Genomic DNA, 15748 nt, shown 5'->3' with positions numbered 1-15748 from the left:
GAAGAATCAATCAATACAGCAAAACTTCACTGCAATCTTATTTTAAGAAATTGCCACAGCCACCCCAACCGTTAGCAACCACGATCTTGAACAATCGGCAACAATCAACACCAAGGCAAGAACCTCCACCAGCAAAAAGATTACGACTCACTAAGAGCTTGGGTGATAATTAGCATTTTCTTTTTAATAAAGTATTTTCAGGGGCCCCTGGATGGCTCAGTTGGTTAAGTATCTGACTCTTGGTTTTGGCTCAGGTCAAGATCTCATGGGTGGTGGGAATCAAGCCCCAAGTCAGGCTCCACAATCAGCAGGGAGTCTGCTTGAAGATTCTCTCCCTCTGCTCTGCTCCCCCTCACTTACACGAGTGTACACACCCTCTCTCTCTAAAATAAATAAATAAATTTTTACAGAATAAATAATAAATATTTTTAAATTCCTTTTTTAAACACAATGCTACTTTACACTTAATAGACTACTATATAATATATACTTGGTTTACATAACTGAGGATAGGAAAACACGCTCAACATCACTAGCCATTAAGGAAACACAAATCAAAACTACAATGAGATACTATTTCACAACCACAGGATGGCTAAAATAAGAAACATAACAAGTGTAGGCAAGCATGTAGAAAAATCATAACCCTCATACATGACTGGTAAGCGTGTAAAATAGTGCAGCCACTTTGGAAAACATTTTGGTAGTTCCTCTGTTAAACATCAAGTTACCATATGACCCAGCAATTCTACTTCTAGGCATACATTTAAAAGAACTGAAAGCAGAGACTCAGATCTTTGTATTATCAATATCCACAATAGCATTATTCACAATAGCAAAAAGGTGGGAAATGATCCAAATGTATAGTAACAGATGAATGGATAAACAAAATATGGTATACACACATTACTCAGTATAGGAAGGAATTAAATTCTGCTACATGCTACAACATGGATGAACCCTGAAAACATGCTAAGTGGAAAGACACAAAAGGATAAATAATGTATGATTTTACTTATATGAGGTACCTAAAATAGGCAAATTCAGAGGAAAAAAAGTAGAATGGAGGTTACCAGGGACTGGCAAGAGGGGAGAGAAAATGGGAAGTTATTTAGGGATTACACAGTTTCTGGTAGGGACAATAAGCAAGTTCTAGAAATGAATATTGGCGATGACCACACATCATGAATGTACTTAATGCCACTGAATTATACAATTTAAAATGGCTCAGGGGCACCTGGCAGGCTCAGTCAGTAGAGCATACAACTCATGATCTCGGAGTTTTGAGTTCAAGCCCTATGCTGGGTATAAAGATTACTTACAAGTAAAATCTTAAAGAAACAAAATGAATAGTAAAATGGCTCAAACAATAAATTTCATCTTATGTATAATCTACCACAGTAATAACTAAAGCCAGAAAATAAAAGTATGTATATACCTGAACTTGTGAGAATCAGTCAAAAATTCACATGAAATATTTCACAAACCCCTTATAACAATACTAAAATATATGGTTGAAAATACAGTCAGAAATCATAATTTAGTGCAATTTTTGCTTTTTCTCTCATATATATAAGAAAAGGCATATTTACTTATTTGTTAATATTAGAATCACAAGAGATACTGATAAGCAGTTGTCATCTTGGGTGCATTCACCCATCCTCAAACTGACAAATACATAAAGATGAGCAAAACTCTCCTAAATTCTTTTGCAATCTACAATTGTCTAACTTCTAATAAATTCTTTTTTTTATTTCATTTATTTATTCATGAGAGATATATATAGAGAGAGGCAGAGATGTAGGCAGAGGAAGAAGCAGGCTCCACGCAGGGAGCCCGATATGGGACTCGATCCTGGGACCCCAGGATCATGCCCTGAGCCAAAGGCAGACACTCAGCCACTGAGCCACCCAGGCGTCCCCTAATAAATTCTTCTAGCACATATAGAACTGCCATGCCATGCAGTTCTCTTGGACCTATAATTTTAACTTTCAGTCACATTCCCACAAACTTACAAATTGGGAGTTTGAGATATGAGCCACATGTTAAACATTTAGAAGAAAACATGAAAATGAAAGTTAAAAGATATATCTTAAAAGAAAACTAATTGATTTTTAAAAGCAACACATCGGGGGATCCCTGGGTGGCGCAGCGGTTTGGCGCCTGCCTTTGGCCCAGGGCGTGATCCTGGAGACCCGGGATCGAATCCCACATCGGGCTCCCGGTGCATGGAGCCTGCTTCTCCCTCTGCCTGTGTCTCTGCCTCTCTCTCTTTCTCTCTGTGTGACTATCATAAATAAATAAAAATTAAAAAAAAATTTTTAAAAGCAACACATCGGGACGTCTGGGTGGCTCAGCAGTTAAGCATCTGCCTTTGGCTCAGGGCGTAATCCTGGGGTCCTGGGATCGAGTCCCACATCGGGCTCCCTGCATGGAGCCTGCTTCTCCCTCTGCCTGTGTCTCTGCCTGTGTGTGTGTGTGTCTCATGAATAAAAAAATAAAAATATTTTTAAAATAAAAAAATTTTTAAATAAAATAAATAAAAAACAACACATCACAATTATATAAAGGCACCAACAACTGTTCTGGTTCTCTCCATCATCAAGCATATGCTGAATACCTATTTGTACTTAAAACAATGCAAAGTGGTTTAAAAAAAGATTCCTCCTCAAGAAACTTAAAATCAAGTGGGAAGATTAAATTAATACACATAAAACAATACCATGTATATGTAAAAATATTCAAATACCAAGGATACAAACTAAGAGTCATAGGAATTCAAAGGAGATAAGTGCTGGATAGTCCAGGTATGTTTCAGAGAAGGTAAGATCTAGATAAAGTCTAGAAGTCCAGAAAGATAAGTAAAATCAAATGAAAATGAACCCTTCATAATCTAGCTTCATCTTTCCTGTTCACCACTTTGTACAATATAAAATTATTAGAATAGATGAAGATAGAGAAAAAGTCACTCCACATAAGAGAAATCACAGAAACACAAAATGAAGAGAGCAAACCAATTGTCCCAAATTTAAGAGATTAAACATTTTAGGCAGAGGGGTACCCAGGTAGCTCAGTCAGTTAAGCCTCTTGACTCTTGATTTTGGCTCAAGTCATGATCTCAGGGCTGTGAGATGGAGCCTGACATCCAGCTCCATACTGGGCATGGGGCTGCTTGGGATTCTTTCTCTCACCCTCTCACTCTGCCTGTCCCCCATCGCCACCACCCTCAATCAGCACATGCACACTCTCTCAAAAGAAAAAAAAAAAAAAGCTATGTAGAAGTACATATTAAATTACGCAAATTATTTGAAAAAGTTCCAAAAATTGCATGGAATTTGTCATGATTTTACCATGTTTTCCTATTCACACCAGTAAGTATTTGCTATTTATGAAAAATTTGAGTGTCTTAGAACCAATCAAATCAAGGCTCATCTGCAAAATGTCGGCACTAAATTTAATCAAAGCTGCTAATTATAACAAATTACGAATCTACGAGTCATTGCATACAAGATTGTGTTTCCTTTTTCCTTCACATTTTCTACTGAGTGCTTCATGGATTCAGATAATTTTAGTTTAGGGCCAGCAGGTATTCTTTTTAACCCAAATTTTAAATGTTTATATTCCTGGAACATTTGGAATATTTGTATAAAGGTCATGAAACAACTATAATTTATCCTGTAAAAATACAATTTACCAGATTATTACTATTAGTTTTATTCTGTCAGCTTTCTTTCTATTCAAAGAGCACTGTTGTCCCACTCATTCAATCAACATTTTAATAAGCCCCGTCATTTACCTTCTAGGCCCCGGAGTTATTCTCAAGGTTTTCAGAACTCATATAAAGTAGACAGTCAATTAAACTGGCAGCTGTAATGCAGTGGAATAACCACTACAATAGAAGTATGGTTACAGTACAGCATTGAAGGGGAGGAAAAGTAGGAGCAATATCAGGGAAGGCTGCTGAGAGGACCTGATGCCTGGGCTTAGTTTTGATGGATGAGGATCCAGTTAGGCAGACAGTTCAGGGATAAAGATGTATGTCAATTAATCAATAAGCATGTACTTCATGCCAGCCACCACAATAATACACTTGCCCTAACTTCAAGACACTACTTATCTTGTCAGAAATTTACTTCATACAGAAAAGGCTTAAAATTTGGTCTTAAAAATGAGTTCACATCCCATTTTTTTTAAATGCACCATGCACATACACGAAAAGTAAACATTCTATGATTTTATTTATACAAGACTGAAAAAATAGATAAAACTAATTTATAGGGACAGAAGTCAGAACAGTGGTTACCTGAGGGGCAGTATCAACTGGAAGAGGGCAAGAAAGCTTACTGGGGTGTTGGAAACATTCTCTACCTTGGTTTATGCATGGTGGTTGCCTGCGTACAGAGCTAAAATTTCATCAAGCTATATAGCATCATTTGTGCACTCCAGTGAATGTAAGCAATAAAAGAAGGCATGCCAAGATCTGGGAAGCAGCGCACAGAGTAGGCAAAGGCCAAGTCACAGAAATTACCAGGACTTCCCACACTAAAGACTGACTTCAAACTACAGGGTGTTGGGTACCTTCCACTGAGGAGCATCTGAGTAAAATGACCAGATGTATATTTCAGAAAGGTTATTCTAGTGGAAATATAAAAAATGGACTGAAAAGGTAGGAGACTAATAATAGTCCAGAGGACAGATGAAGGACTTTTCTAAGGTAATGACTTTAAAGATAGAAAAGAAACAGAAGATAGTAAGAAGGTAGCACCAAAGGGACACTGTGATTGATTAAATGTGAACAGAGAAAAGAAAAGAGTCTCAACTGATAACCAGATTTCTGGGTTGGGCCCATGGGTAAATCACTCATATACAATATATAAGCAGGTCTGTAAAAATCTAAGTTGCATTTAGCTTTGGACTCTACTGAAATAACATAAAAAAATGTTCCACACAAAAGGACACCTTTTTCTATGAGATGTTATTTACTACCAACTGTTCAATCGGTTGATATCCTATTTCTTTCATTATTTCAATATATTTGCTTGGCAATCTTCTGTCAACTTCAATTGACATCTGTATGGTACCAATGATATGACGATAAAAAATGCTTCCACCATTGAATACTTCTTACTATACCTCTAAGCCTATAAAGAATAAGCAATTTGTTCTCCTTCCATAATTAGCTATAAAGAGGTATTCTTACCTCAGCATCTCTGACAAATGACAACTTCTGATCTGTAACACTCCACGCAGTGGAAGATTTCATTTATTGGTGCTTGCATAAAGAATTTCTAAACCAAATTTATTAATCAAACAACTGTTCTAAACCTACCACAGCTTCCTACCACAGCTGCTCATCAATAGATTCCAAAACCAACTTTAAAGCAGAGCCAAAAATGACACAGTAAGATTTTAATACAATTCTTAAAAGGCAAAAGATGCATTTAAATATATGTACATATAAATAAACAAACAAACAAACAAACATAGGGCAGCCTGGGTGGCTCGGTGGTTTGGCACTGCCTTCAGCCCAGGGCCTGATCCTGGAGACCCGGGATCGGGTCCCGCGTCAGACTCCCTGCGTGGAGCCTGCTTCTCCCTCTGCCTGTGTCTCTGCCTCTCTCTCTGTGTCTCTCATGAATAAATACATAAAATCTTTTAAAAATAAATACATAAATATACTAGACATAAGAATATGAGTTTTAAGCCTCAAGGCATACACTCATAAGCACACAAACATTTATCCTGAACCAAGTTTTTTTCTAAAAGTTTAATCTAATTTTTAGGAAAGATTGCTTTGATATGCAATTCAGTCATTCAACAGGTATGTATTGAGTAGCTAAAATAGGGCAAATTACGTGCAGTTGCTAGAAATATGGCAGTGAACAGAACAGACATGCTGTCACCTCATGGAGTTTTATAGTCTAGTAGTACATGATCAGGAAAACTGCATTCTAGGGCAATGTGTCAGTTTCTAACTGACCATGCAATGAATCTGCCCTTGGCTTACATTAAGACCCACATGAGGGAATCCCTGGGTGGCTCGGCGGTTTGGCGCCTGCCTTTGGCCCAGGGCATGATCCTGGAGTCCCGGGATCGAGCCCCACATCGGGCTCCCTGCATGGAGCCTGCTTCTCCCTCTGCCTGTGTCTCTGCCTCTCTCTCTATGTGTCTTATATGAATAAATAAATAAAATCTTTAAAAAAAAAAAAAAAAAGACCCACATGACCAGAGATCAAGTATAAGGATTACTGAAAAGAACTTCAAAAACAATTACTTGGTAAAAAACAGAGAGCCTCTTGGAAATTGAATAGCAGAACAAAAATATAAGAATTATTTTAAAGTAAGAAAAAGAGCTCAAGAGTAAAGGTCTTAAACCTTTACCTCCCATGAACCCTTCTTTAGGAAGCTACCAGAGGATGAGTTCCATCAAAATAATATAGTAATTCAAGAAACAGGAAACAAGGGATACAGAGAACAGGGGATCCAACACAGAATAGTGAAGGAAAGCTCCAGGATAATGGTGAAGGAAGATCCCAAGATGGCAGCTATGCTTCGAGCACAGGGGCAATAGGTACAGATTGGAGTAGGCCAAAAAGTTCCAAGAAAATTTTCCAACATAATGGAGTAAGCATGTGATGTATATTAACATATGGAAAGATTTAACAATTGGTGGGAACTTTGGGAGTTGAATTACAGTAAAAAGAAACCTAAGCAAATAAAAACAGAAGGCAATTATTACAGGAAATATTTAGGAGGAAATCAATTATACAGGAAAGGAAAAATAATCTTACTATATTAAACAGCTTAGCTGTGAAAAGCATTTATAAAGACCTAACTGCATAAAAACTGAACAATGATCTAACCAAAATTTTAAAATACATGTATCAATATGAGGAAATGGGACTATAGAAAGAGCATACATGTGTGTACTTAGAGGATGAGTAGCAGTGAAATTAAGAGCTACATCCTAATCTTTAACAGTGGAATGCCAGTAAATATTCCTTAAATGGAAAAAAAGAAAAAGTATCACTATAAAAGTATTATGTGGAAATACAATGTAAAAACCAAATTAATAAATTTAAAATATTAAAAGTACTGGACAGTAAGCAGAGGAAAACTGGAAAGGGAGAGAGTATAACAGTACTACTGTTTCCATTACAAACCCTGGAGTACCATTTGATTCTAAATTATGTGTATATATCACTGCTATAAAAATTAAAACTAAAAGACTGGGGGAAAAAAAGGTGGGGGGAGGAGCATTAGCCATGGAAACATTAGATAAAAAGAATCTTGGGCCAAAAAAAATAAATAAATAAACTATATGTAAAATTTATTTGTTTGTCTTAGTGAGCTCTATTCCCAACGTGGGGCTCGAGTCAAGAGCTGCATCCTCTATGCACTGAGCCAGCGAGATACCCCTAAAATTTATTCTTAAATCACCTGGACTATTTAGAAACAATGAGAGCACTTGTATGCTGATGTGAAAATTATTATCAGCTTCCAAAGTAACGCTGTACAACAATTTAAGCAAACAAGTTTCCAACTGTAACCTTACATTTGGCAGTAAGATGATACTTGTCACCACTGAAGAAAAGTACATAAAGATCATTGTGTAAAAATAAATCATTTCATGAATAAAATTATTAAATATTTTACTGAAAGACTTCTCAAGTGTTCATGAACATAATACTTAATGCCATACTAATCTCTTAATGTCTGTCTACTCAGGAATTTACACTATTAGGTATCTAACCTAAATATCTGAACAGACAAAATTACATACTATATTTAAGGCTCTTACATTTTTAATGTAACATTCATTCAAAATCTTTAGCACATTTTTCTTTTTCTTTTAAGCTTTTATTTATTCATGAGAGAGACAGAGAGAGAGATGCCAGGACTCCAGGATCATGCCCTGGGCCCAAGGCAGGCGCTAAACCACTGAGCCACCCAGAGATCCCTTTAGCACATTTTTCAAAGTTGATTAAAGGAAAAGAAATCTTGATACCAATACATTGCTTAGTTTACTCATTCCCTATTACTTGATCCTTTACCCTCCAACCTTACAAACATTATGCAGTTCTCCAAATTTTGTATCATTTATACATTTATACATTTATACATTCACCCAGCCATCGAATATTCACTTAGCACTTAAAATATACCCAGCACTGCATCTATCCTGGCACTGGAGATTCGTCATCATGTCTGACAATAAACATGTTAATTTATATATTATGATAAAAGCTATAAATGAACCATACAGAATAGTGCAATACTGACAGAAGAACACTTCATAAAAGATAAAAGAAGGCCTCACTGAGACCATAAGAGTTCAGACTTCAGGTGTGAAGAATGATGAGCCAGACCTGTGAAAATTTGTAAGCAGCCTTTCCAGGCTGAGAGGAAAGGAATAACAGGATCTGATTTGAATTTTAGGATTATACTGGCTGTTGTGTGGAACTAGAAAACCACTGCATGGTATCTTAGCAAGAGACCATGGCAGCTGGGACTAGAAGTAGTAGCAATGAAAGTGAATCAAAGGTAACAGACTAGACTGGATACCAAACTAACAGAACTGGATGACAGACTCACACTGGGGATAAGAAGATAAGTCAGATGGCAAAATAAAAGGAAGAACTGAGCAAGTCTACAGATTCTTGGTTTTAGCAACTATGTTCCAATAGTGGTAGCATTTACTTAGGTGGAAAAAACACCAGGGGAGGACTGCTTGATAGAAGGGTCCTTTTCATAAAAGAACCTCTTTAGTCTTTCAAGAGTCATTAGAAAAAGGCAAGAAACCACAAGAAGCCTTAAAAGGCTTTTCTCTCTAGGGCTACAATACTGAGACAATGTAACTTCATGGAAATGAAAGAGAAGCTGGAAAATTTCTCTGTAAAACTTCACTTTAGCATAGTTTTCCTTTAATGCAGTCCGATATCAAGGACTCCAACCTTGTTTACAAAATAATGATAAACTTGAGATTTTCCCTGAAATAAAAAGAGCCTTATGTTAATGAATACTAAATCCCTAATAAAGAAGGGTGTTAAAGAAGGCCTTCATCTTTGAATAGATCTTCTAATAGATAGGTCTCTGACTTTAACAGTAAATACTATACTGGTTTTATCAGGCTTTTGTCAGTAATTAATTATCCATTCTTGACTTCCAAGAGATCTTTATTATTAGATAAGAGAAAGAAGATAATTGATTAGCATACAGTAAAAAGGTGGAACAGATCAATTTATTTATTTTTTTTAAAGCAGATCTTGTTTATTTATTGAGGTATTCTACACCCAACATGGGCTTTGAACTCACAACCCTGAAATCAAGAGTCACATGCTCCTAGGACTGCACCCTCCAGGCACCCTTAGACTGGCTCAATTTAAACACATTTATCATCAAGCCCAAAAGGTAAAAGCAGAAGCATAAACAAGCCCTAAACAAAGAAGCCATGTTTTCTGGATACTATATGAATAGAACTCTCAGTTCCATTTTAAGTCTTCTAAGTACTTAGTACTTATCAGACCATCAACCTTTTTTTTTTTTTTTTTTTTTTTAATTCATTCTTGAGAGACAGAAAGAGAGGCAGAGACACCCGCAGAGGGAGAAGCAGACTCCATGCAGGGAGCCCGACGCTGGACTCAATCCCGGGACTCCAGGATCCTCCCCTGGGCTGAAGGCAGTGCCAAACTGCTGAGCCACCCGGGCTGCCCCATCAACCATTTTTTAAATCAGAGAATAGGTGACATACATTATATTAGTTTTAGGTGACTTGACAATTACATACGTTACAAAATGGTCACCATGATTACTGTAGTTAACATCTGCCACTATACAAAGCTATTACAATATCGACTATATTCTCTATGCTGTACTTTCCATCCCCATGACTTAATTATTTTATAACTGGAGTTTGTACCTCTTAATCTCCTTCACCTATTTCACCCATTCCCCCACCTTTCTCCTCTCTGGCAACCACTAATTTGTTCTCTGTATTTATGAATCTATTGTTCTTTGTTGCTGTTGGTTTACTCACTTGTTTTTTAAGTTCTACACATAAATGAAATCATATGGTATTTGCCTTTCTCTGACTTGTTTCATTTAGCATAATACCCTCTAGCTCTATCTATGTTGTCCCAAATCAAAGCACCAACTTTTAATTCATAAATAAAATCTCTCCACCTCTGCAGCTTAACATCAAAGCTTCTAATCCAGCTCTCAGCATTAATCTCTAGTACTTCAAATCCAAAAATGGATTTCCTACAGTCACAGCAAGAATAATAATCACTTCTCTAACTTTTCCTGTGACCTACCATGCAATCAAATGCCTAAAATCTTCTCTTTCTCCTGAGAAAACATCTCACGATTGGTTGGTCACCACATTCCCAACTCTAGGTACTTACACATCTTTCTGGAAGGCAACCCTGAATGCTGTCACTGTGAAGTCTCTCTAACCAAGCACAAAGACAAACAATGAACAAGAAAAAACAAACAACAGCTGTCCAGTTTGGTAAATGGGGAGGCCATTAACCATCAAGTGATGTCACCTCATTCTGTTCATCCTCCCCAAATCCAGGGTTCATTGGTGTATTTATCTCTGCTTTGTCATGAACACTCCGTACGGAGTGTCAAACTGGAAATTATGAAGAACATCACCTGTGTGATTATTTAGGTGACTACATATAAGCAGACTAACTTAAAATTGCCCGATTTTTCTCTTTACGTATAATAACAGCTGGTTAGGTATACGTGTAAATGGCTTAACCAAAAACCTGCAATTTCACCCTAATGCAAGAAAGCTGACTGGTATATTTAATAAATTCAAACGAAGGCAAATAAGTGAGAATAGTGCATACCAGAAGGTACCAACTATGAAATCAAATTTTCATTTATACAACAATATATTATGCTAAACCAGCTAACCTCACATCATAGGCAGTGTAATATCAGTAAAATTTTAATATTAATACCTATGAAACTTGGTGAATAAAATTTTGGTTGGGGAGTCAAAACATTGACATATGAGGGCTGGTGGATAATAAGTGAAAAAAAAACTACTGGAATCTTCAACTATTACATACTTAATTATCCCACTAGCAAAGACAACGACCTTTTTTTTTTTAAGATTTTTTAATTTTTCATTTATTCATGATAGGCATAGAGAGAGAGAGAGAGGCAAAGACACAGGCAGAGGGAGAAGCAGGCTCCATGCCGGGAGCCCTCGATCCCGGGACGCCAGGATCGCGCCCTGTGCCAAAGGCAGGCACCAAGCCGCTGAGCCACCCAGGGATCCCAAACACAACGACCTTTAAGTGATGATGAAATTAAGTTCTTTAACACAATTATTAAGCACATACTAAAAAATGAGTAGTGTTAGGCACTTTCAGGCCAATACACCAACACCCACTCTACATCCCTATAGCACTTCCTTCTATATATAGCACTGTGGCATTTACATACTATATGCTGATCATTTATAAACAATATATATATTACTTTTTGAAAATATTGTCCATTATCAAATATATAAATAATAGAACTTTAAAAAGAAGTTTTACTATTTTATTCCTACATCCCATGGATAGTCCTGAATACACCCTGAGGTATACACACTTCATTGGACTGCCCAGCTTATACCCCTCAATGACAGAGAGTAAGCCATCCTTGTTTCTTTGATGCCTAAGTCATAGGCAGCACTCAGTAAAAATTTGCTGGATGAATGAGCAAAGGAGCACTCAAAAACATTAAACCACAGCATAATTTCTGACATGCTATATTTCATCACCCAACTACTTATACTTAGTCTAATTTAAGTGCCAAATTTTTCTTAAAGGGATTAGAAGAAATTCACCCACTATATTTTATTAACACAGTTTAAAAGCTAAGGACAATTTCAATTCAGCCAATTCTTGGGGGGAAGAAAATAAAGCCTTATAATTCTGTTTCCAGAATGATGAAAAGGAGAGAAGAACTAAAGAACTGGAGGTTTTTAAGGTTTCTTGGAGTTCTGAAATACTCTAAACTGCAACTCATCTTTCATTCAATTTTTTTTTAATGCTATGTTCCAAGCATTTAGAATATATTTTTAGGAATACACAAGCCACAAACTTAGATGCAAGAGGAAGTGAAGTAAACAGATGAACATAGCTGCTAAAATTCTCAGGACCCATGAAGTACAGTAGACAAACTTGAGGAAATACATGCAATCTAAGCAAGGGCCAAGCCTTCAAGGAACAGCCTATTTCTGTTCATACAAGACATGACAGATATATACAGAGATACCAAAAATAAAAGCTACTGCTAATATGTCTACCTTAAAAAAAAAATTTTAAGGTATGCTTTCAGAAAACTTAATAGTTGTCTATTAATTATTTAATTAATCCCCATTAATATGGGGATCCCTGGGTGGCGCAGCAGTTTGGCTCCTGCCTTTGGCCCAGGGCGCAATCCTGGAGACCCAGGATCGAATCCCGCATCGGGCTCCCGGTGCATGGAGCCTGCTTCTCCCTCTGCCTGTGTCTCTGCCTCTCTCTCTCTCTCTCTCTCTCTGTGACTATCATAAATAAATAAAAATTTAAAAAAAAGAAAACTATTAATATTTACATAACTGACATAGTCTAGCCAAAATGGCATACAATACCAATCTTCCTAATTTCTAGAGCTTCTGCAATGTAAATGAGAAGTCACCAGACTGCCCTTCACTTAGGACCAGTAAGCCTTATTTGTCATTAACAGAACACTCCATTTCCAAGGCTCCATTTTAGAAGATAAACTGCCCGGAATTCCATGTCTGTTTCCAGTAATATATGGTTGACTATTTTTTTTAATACTACCTAATTACGGTTGGGCATTATTTACTGCTTAATAATTTCAAATAAAGCCAAGGGGATAGGTATTTCAGTAGTTTATCAAGCTTTTTACTTGTATAGTGATTCACATAACCTACAATGTGTCCAATCCCCTCCCTATCCTCCACCCCCATTCACCTTACATTCACCTGGTAAGTCTTAATTACTTACCAGAGGTTTCAGTACCTACTTAGATTCTTCACATTTCCCTCAAATTTCCCAAACCATTTTTTAGCTCTATCATAAGCTTTATATAAATTCCTTCTATAGGGGATCCCTGGGTGGCTCAGCGGTTTGGCACCTGCCTGTGGCCCAGGGCACAATCCTGGAGTCCCGGGATCGAATTCCGCATCGGGCTCCCGGTATGGAGCCTGCTTCTCCCTCTGCCTGTGTCTCTGCCTCTCTCTCTCTATAATAAATAAATCTTTAAAAAAAAAATCTTGGGGATCCCTGGGTGGCGCAGCGGTTTGGCGCCTGCCTTTGGCCCAGGGCGTGATCCTGGAGACCCGGGATCGAATCCCACATCAGGCTCCCAGTGCATGGAGCCTGCTTCTCCCTCTGCCTGTGTCTCTGCCTCTCTCTCTCTCTCTCTCTGTGACTATCATAAATAAATTAAAAAAAAAAAAAATAAAAAATAAAAAAAAAAAAAATAAAAAAAAAAAATCTTTCTATTATCTTAGTAAAAGAAATTCTATAGTTGGAGTCCCTAGGTAGCTCAGTCAGTTAAGCATCTGCCTTAGGCTGAGGTCATGATTACAGGTTCCTGGGATCAAGCCTGGAGAACACTGAGTCAGACTCCCTGATCACAGCTAAGTCAGCTTTGCTTCTCCCTTTCCCTCTGCCCCTCCCCCCTCTGGTGCTCACTCTCTCAAGAGAATAAAATCTTAAAAAACTAAAAATTCTATAAGCCACCCTGCATCTGGGTGGCTCAGTTAAGTGTCTGCCTTCAGCTTGGGTCATGACCCTAGGGTCCTGCTCAGCAGTAAGTCCCCTTCTCCTTCTTCCTCTGTCCCTCTCGCCTGTCCCCATCACGTGTGCACGCTCTCACAAAAAAGTAAAATCTTTAAAAATAAATAAAGTCTGATATTTACTACAGTAAACAGTAGGTTCAAAAAATTATCCACTTTTTTTAAAAAGCTCCTGGTTTATATCTAGAAATACTATTTATCAACAAGCTTCTCTCTTGCTTTTATTTTCCTCTGGGGTAAAACTGATAAAACATAAACTTATCCCAAGAATAGTTTAAAAAGGTTTTAACAAATATTTTTGCCACCTCTTCAAATATTCTTTTTAAAATTCAATTTAATAAATTGAGCAAAGACCTTCAATTAAAGCAGTTTAAAATGCACCAACTATTAATTTCATTTATATTTACAAAGGTGCTAACATCTTAGTTTGATACGAGAGTAAGCAAGGTAGTTTAATAAAAGTTAAATTTTAGAATTCCCTTAATGCCAGCTACATCACCCCCAAACTTAAGAAACTGAACATTTCTGAACCATGAAGCTGTAAACCAATCTGACTGATGTCCTCTTTCATGCCATGTAAGCCATTGCCTAATTGAGCCCAGACCTGTCAGGCTCGACAGCATCCCGGAAATGACTAGCCTACTAAAGCTGGAAACACATCAAGAATTTGGAATATTTCTCATATTGAGAAAAAAGTTCAAGTGATATTGTCCATAGGAACAATCATTACACTGTTCTGTAGAAAAAAAGAAAAGATATAAAGAGCATATTTTTGTTATTCTGGTCAGGCCACAATGAATACACCTAAATTCTGTACCTATTTTCCGGTGATGTCCCTCTGAATTTATATTTTTTCCTACATATCAACAAGAGGTCACTTACTAAATCCTCATTTTGAATGCCTGTCTTTTAATCCAGTTTTTATTTTTATATCCTTAGCTACTGAAACTATCACCTGGAGCATGGCTGGTTTCTTGACTTACAAACCTGTTAACAATAATGCCAAGCATCCAACCTGCTTAAATGTTTCACTTCTTACAGAGAAGATCCATTAAATGTCCGAAAAGAAATACATACATACACACATACTCCAATCCCGTCATGAAAAATTAAGTCACATTCCGGCCATAAACTGCATGCAATAGGCACTTCCAGTTAGCGTGTGCTTTAGTGATCACGGACAGCAGTATCAGAGTAAGTGGTAGGGGGTTGGGGCTGTTAACACTGTGCATCAGAGCCAGTAAGCAGCAGGCGAGGACTGGCAGCAGGGCCGGTCTCTAAAGGGAGCTATAACACAATATCAGAATGTTGGGTTTCCGAATATGCCATTTTACCGGGAGGAGGGGGCGAGAACTGGGGATCAAGTGCAATGTAAGGCTCTGGCCAACGTCTAAGGAGAGGAAATCTAAGACAAGGTCTTGTGGCAACACCAGCTGTCCAGTCTCATCTCACCTCCAATGCAACTTAATTTGAGGTCGTTCTTATCAAAGTCAGTCGCTCGAGGGGTGAGGCGGGTGGCAAGAGTGCACGATGACTGCCCCCCTAGAGGCTGGCAGAGGCCCTCGGAAAAGGCGGAGACTTCGCAATTGGAAGGGGCTGTCAGTAGCAGACAGAGAAGACGGCTGTGCAGCCGCCTCCCCTCTCCCTTCCTTGACCAAGGCTGCTGGGGACAAGCTTAGGATGTTGTCGGGGTTTATGGAGTGATAGGAGAAAATGGCAGTAAAGGATGAGGGAGGCTGGAAGGGCTGGTGCCACCCAAGAAAGGAGGGAGAGGAAGACCTCCCTGGACACATCCAGCATAACAACGCCACCAAAGAGCACGGGCATTTCCCAACCAGCGCCAGATACCCGTCTGTCTGGGAAAGCTGCTGCTCCCTCTCCCATACGGTCCCAATTCCCAAACACCGCTCCCACCCGACCCTTCTCCCCCAG

The 15748-nt window shown here is 38.0% G+C and overlaps 1 protein-coding gene across 3 annotated transcripts in view; it reads right to left on the bottom strand.

Annotated features, from left to right (window-relative positions):
- The window catches only part of USP32 (ubiquitin specific peptidase 32), a 217935-nt gene that overhangs the window by 191791 nt on the left and 10396 nt on the right, over nucleotides 1–15748 (bottom strand). The gene's annotated exons all lie outside the window — the stretch shown is intronic.

This window comes from Canis lupus, chromosome 9 (assembly GCF_003254725.2).
Source record: "Canis lupus dingo isolate Sandy chromosome 9, ASM325472v2, whole genome shotgun sequence".
NCBI classification, from domain to species: Eukaryota; Metazoa; Chordata; class Mammalia; order Carnivora; family Canidae; genus Canis; species Canis lupus.
The sequence above is the reverse complement of the archived record's forward strand: the minus strand, read 5'-3'. Positions and strand labels throughout refer to the sequence as shown.